We start from the raw sequence: 6,501 nt of genomic DNA on the forward strand, positions 1-6,501 counted from the left end.
AGGGATGCCGAGGTAGCCAAAGGCGTTCGAAGGCTAGCTGTTCCGTGGATCCTGCCCTGCCTCCTGTTACTATTCCCTCCTCTCCAGTGGATTCGCCTCCTCTTAGAACTGCTCGCAAGCCGACTCCGAACAGCGCGTTTCAAACCATTCACTTCAAGTTTCAGAGCAATCTCAATAGGCCAATGATCACCGCTCATATCACTATTATCCTTTCTGAAGAAGAAAGCCAGCTTCATCCTATGGTGCGCGTGGTGTCTGAGCCTTCTCAAAGCAATGAGCAGTTCACGGTAGAGGGAAGCCCGAAGAATCGAAAGGGAAAGATACTCGACAGGGGCGACACTCCCAGTGGTATTCTGCCTCCTGAAGCCATCATCCCGGTGGATGGGGAAGGCAATTCCATTGCCACTCATCACCCCACAACGAACCCAGAAGGCGAGAAGGCAGGAAATGAAGAAATGTGGACTGGCATTGTGTGTCTGGTGGTGGAGGTGCCTCCGAATGAGGACGTGGCGGTATAAAGCCACCTGGGCTTGCCCAAACTTTTTTTGGTTTTGCTGATGTCTCATATGGTCAACTTCAGGCAGTTTTGTTTGCAGTTCTGGTTCAACATCTACAGCCAGATGGTTTTGTTATTCCTCTCGAGCAGCGGCAGTATAAAGATCTTCTGGGCAGCTAGGGAAAGTTTCTGTCTTGCTTTCGGGTCTTTTCTTATGTTATGCTGGTCTATCTCTGGTTTCTACATCTGTTCTCTAGCCTTCTATAACTGGTTCTCCCAGGCTCTCCCTATACTGGGGCAGTTTTGTTGTGTTGAGTGTTCTCGGGTGATGTTATCCGAAGCCTCAACTCCTTGTAATATTATTTTACTTTTCAGTTAATAGAATTAGTCATTTGCCGAGAAAAAAAATCTATTAAATTAATAATAATAATAATTAAATTGTAGAAATTTATAACAGTTACTACTATTATTAATTATTAATTATGACTAGTAAATGTCAGTGTTATTATTTATTCATATCAAGAATTAACTTTTAAATAACTATTAAAAAAATAGTAAAAAAAAATCATATTATTTATAATATTTATTACTAAGTATTATTATTATTATTATTATTATTATTATTATTATTATTATTATAAACCATTAGTATTATTATTAATTCATAAAAAATTAAAAATAAATCCAATTAACCCCTAAAATAATCCCATTAATATTCAATTTAATAAATAATCTCATTAATATTCAATTGAATAAAAAACTGATTATTATTATAATAATTATTATTATTATAACATTTATTCATTATTATTAATATTTATTATTTATAAATAACTAGAAATAATAATAAATTAGTAGTGGATATTTATAACAATTATAATACCTAATATTTATTATTATTATTACAAATTATCGTAAATTATTATTATTATAAATTATTTTTGAAAAAATATTAATTATTATGAGAAATTGTTATTATAGATTATTTTAAAATATATATATTAAAAATTATTAATTATGATGAGAAAATATTACTAAGAAATTTCACCATTACTATGTATTATTACTATTAATTTATCATCAAAAATTAAAATTATATGAATTAGAATTAAAAAACCTAATTTAATAAAATCTTAAATATTTGGATAATATTAATTATTAAGGAGCCGACCTTCATGTTTTCCTTAAATCATAATAGCTCACCTCATAACTATTTAAATCTAGCAATTTAGCTCTTCTACTATCAACATTCGAAAATAAGTCCTGATGATGGATCCCTGTTGGGATTTGAAATGTTGACGGAATATGGGTATTACTGTGGGTTCTCTGGTTACTAACTCAGAAAATATAAACCACAGATGTCTAAAATCCACAATCAATGTTTTTTTCTACTATTTTGCAAAAAATTAATGATCGATCATTATTTTTGTTACAATATGTTCTACCTTTATCTCTCCTAGAAAAATTTGGCAACAATGTCAAATGAGTTATATATGATCTTGGTGTTGAAAAATGTGTAACTAGGTTCGACCTTCATAAGTATGAAATGTATTCTTGTAAATTATAAAACTAAAAGAAATTATTATTATTGGAGCATGGGTTTCATGCTCAAGTTCTTTTCTTTTATATGTCAAGCACACATTGAGCTCTTTTAGGGTTTGTCCTAGGTTTAAGAGTCATTGTCATATATTGTAGACCCTATGGGCGCATTGTATCTTGTAAATAAAAATGTTTTTTGTCTTTAAAGAGTCAAAATACCTCCAAGATCAAGTCTGTGTAGAAGCTGTGAAGTCGGCCTACATGAATAGCCATGTCTACCCTTTAAGAAGCCTATATATAGAGAGGAACTTGTCCTCCATTAGAAACACTCACTCACACTCATTCTATGTGAACAACAGGACTAAGAAAGTTTGAAGAAGAAGTAACAAGAAGAAGTTGAAGGAAGTTGAAGTTATTGGACTATTTCTCTCTCTCCCATGTGAAATTCGAAGTTAGGGTTTCTGCACTGGAGTTGTATTTGGTTCGATATTGGAGGAAAGAGAAAAAGGAAGTCAAGTGAAGGTCACTTAGGGTGTCCCACTAGCCCTAAGTCATAAGTAAATTCAATCAAATGGAAGATAAGGCCATAAGAAGAAAGGAAGATCATGAAGAATTTGTAAGGGATGTGCATTAGGAAAAAATACGAAGAGACCATTTGGAAGCAGTGCTTCACGGTCAAATGAAATCTTGGATCTCATTCACTCCGATGTATGTGGCCCTATGACTCCTAAATCTATTGGATGTCATATATATTATGTCACATTCATCAATGGTCATTCGATAAAAACTTGGGTTTACTTAAAGCAAACCAAGGATGAATTGTTTCCAAAATTTCAAGAATTCAAAGTTGAAGTGGAAAACCTTATAGGAAAAAGAATCAAGATATTAAGATATAATAATGGAGGAGAATATACATCCAAATAAATTATAGCATTCTGTAAGGAGTTTAGGATTAAGAGGGAGCTAATATTCCCATACAATCTAGAGAAAAATGGAGTTGGAAAATGGAAGAATAGATCCATTGAAGAAAGTTTAAAAGCAATGTTACACGATCAAGATATTCCTAAGTTCCTGTGGGGAGAAGCCGCGAAGACTGTTGTCTACATTCAGAATCAAAGTCCCCACAAATCTCTAAACAACAAAACTCTGGAATAAGTGTTCAGTTGAAATAATTCATATGTAGATAATATATGAATCTTTAGGTGTCCTATATATATCCACAAGGATACAAGAAAGAAGTTGGATCATTCAGGAATGAAGGGATCATTTTTTGGGTACAACAACTCATCAAAAGCTTATATGATCTACATGAAAGATGGAAATCACATAAAATTCAGTCATGATGTCATATTTGTTGAAAGCATAGCTTTCAATAAATCAAACGTACTTTTCATAGATTTGATGATGAAGAACTTCCCGTATTTGAATAGGAAGTGGATAAGGGAGAAGAAGAATCACACCATGAAGAAGAAGGTCCTAGAGAGCCTGTTCAACCTGTGGTTATCCCCAAAACAATAAAAAGACCTAATTGGTTAAAAATAATCTACTTGATGTAGAAGGTCATGAAGTATTGAAAGGATCATTCAGAGAAAGAAAGAAAACCAAAATATGTTCTAGGTATGTTGCATACATGACAAAACTAATAGAAGCAGAACCGTCCACTTTTGAAGAGGATGTAAACAATCAAGAATGGAAGGATGGCATGAATGAAGAATATCTATCTATAATGAATAATGGAGTTTGGGAGATCGTACCTATGCCCAAAAAAAATTTGTGGTTACTTCCAATTGGATCTATAAGATCAAACATGCAGCAGATGGAAGTATAAATAAGTATAAAGCAAGATTTGTGGGTAGAGGCTTCTCTCAACTTGAAGGCATCGACTATGAAGAGATATTTTCTCCAACAGCAAGATATACAATGATTTGACCATTAATCTCTATGGTAGCATCGATGCGATGGAACATCCACCAAATGGATGTCAAGGCTGTATTTTTTAAATGGCACAATAAATGAAGAAGTCTATATAGAACAACCCTTGGGATTTGAAGTTAACGATAGGAATTCATATGTTTGTAGATTAAAGAAAGCATTATATGACGTCAAGCAAGCACCAAGGGCATGGTAACTCTACGAGACATATGCTTTGTAGTAAATGTTCTCATTCAATTCCAAGTGGAGGCGAAGCATGATCATTGGGTAACAGAAAAACGTATTTTGCGATATCTACGAGGAACCATACACTATTGTCTAAAGTATGATAGAAGGAACGATGTCCAACTGATTGGATGTATAGATTCTGATTGGGGAGGCAGTGAGCAAGATGGAAGCACCACTACAAGAGGATGTTTCAGTTTAGGATCCTCCATGGTCGCATAGATGAGAAAAAATAAATACATGGTTGCCTTGAGTAGTGTTGAGGTTGAATATGTTGCAGCCTATGAAGTAAGCATAGAATCAGTATGGTTGAGGAAGTTGATATCCGGCATGTTTGAAGGACCGATGAACGCTATAGTGATACTTTGTGATAACACTAGTTGTATACTTTTGTCTGGGGATCCATTGTTTCATGGAAAGACAAAGAATATAAACAACAAGTATCACTACATACGAGAGCTAGTGAAAAATGGTGTGTTGCAGCGACTACATATCTCCACTGATGAGCAGGTAACTGACATACTAACAAAGTCACTTCCCAACAACAAGATTGTATATTTTAGAGACAAGCTTTGGTTGGTTGATGTATCGTCCATAATTAAGAGGGAGAGATAGACACTATGTTCTTGTCTTTACTTGAGAAGAAAGAATGGAGGATTGGGTAACCATATGGCATTCGATACTATTTAATAATGAGGTAGAGAATTTAAAATAAGAGTATTCATGGACTGATATTCTTTGAGAATTAGATACCCAAGATAAGAATAGTCCAACGAAGGTCATACTCGTTGAACACCCAGGTGGAGTATATACCTTGAGAGACAATGATTATGGTTTCTATAAGTCATTAGTCTTTCCAACATTGTGCTATGATCTTGTGGAGAGATATAGTTGTTATTCAAGGCCTTACTATGTTACGATGTTGGATAAATATGATGCTAGATAGATGGGTTACCAATCCGACTCTTTTTATGAGATCTCTTCAGATTGAGAATGACCATGTACCTCTTATGAATACCTCCCTAGTTAATAGGGAGTGTTGAAAAGTGTGTAACTAGGTTCGGTCTTCATAAGTATGAAATTTATTCTTGTAAATTATAAAATTAAAAGAAATTATTATTATTGGAGCGTGGGTTTCAGGCTCAATTTATGTTATTTTACAGGTCAAGCACCGATTGAGTGCTTTTAGGGTTTGTCCTAGGTTTAAAAGTCATTGTCATATATTGAATACCCTATGTGCACATTGTATCTTGTAAAGAAAAAATTGTTTTATCTTTAAAGTGTCAAAATACCTCCAAGATCAAGTCAACCTAGAAGTTGTTAAGTCAGCCTACATGAAGAGCCACATCTACCCTTGAAGAAGCCTATATATAGAGTAGAACTTGTCCTCCATTGGACACACTCACTCACACTCATTCTATGCGAAGAAGAGGACTAATAAATGTCTAAGAATAAGGACGAAGAAGAAGTCGAAGCAAGTCAAAGTTCTTGGGCTAGTTCTCTCTCTCCCACGTGAAAGTCGAAGCTAGGGTTTCTGCGTTGGGGTTGTCTTTGGTTTGATCTTGAAGGAAAGAGAAAAAGGATGTCAAGCGAAGGTCACATAGGGTGTCTCACTAGCCCTAGGTCACAAGGAAAGGCAAGCAAAAGGAAGATAAATCCATACAAAGAAGATCAAATTCTTCTAGAGGAGCAGCAACAACTGCTGGAAGACAGAATTTTAGATCTGCAGTAGGAGGTCAAAGTTCTTACAGTAGGAGGCCGAGTTGATCTTGGTCATGGAAGGTATTTCTATGATTCCTTAGGTAATGGTATTTGTCAATTGAAGGATCAATAATAAGAGAAGAGATTTAAGTGTTTTCCGCTCAAGAGGAGGGGTTTTGGCCATGGGTTGCAGCCTATATACTGTGTCACTATTCTTATTTTTTTGGTAGTTGTTTGATGTATCTCACACTATAATAATAAGGAACAAAGCTAATAATGCAAAGGCAAAATAAACAGCTGTCTAGTTAAAGAGAATTAAATTCATTGCCCTACTGAATTCTCAACACTTGGTAAATACATTAGGTAAGTGGATATTTATGTGCAAAGTGTAATTTTTCTAATAAGTTGTTGTGTTGCATATTTTTTACTGCATGTATTTTTCTTGTCATCGTGTACTATATTATACTTTTTTGTTGAAACCTGTGATTTTTTTGCTTCATTTGTAGATGGTTGTCATCTAAATAAATCGATAAAGAAGATATAAATTTTTTGAGAAAACAAATTCATCGTCTAATGTGTGAAATGAAAAAGTATCTACCTACGGCATT

The sequence above is a fragment of the Pinus tabuliformis genome, chromosome 8 (assembly GCF_031772625.1).
Source record: "Pinus tabuliformis cultivar Carrire ecotype Pingquan chromosome 8, CPIR1, whole genome shotgun sequence".
Taxonomy (NCBI): Eukaryota; Viridiplantae; Streptophyta; class Pinopsida; order Pinales; family Pinaceae; genus Pinus; species Pinus tabuliformis.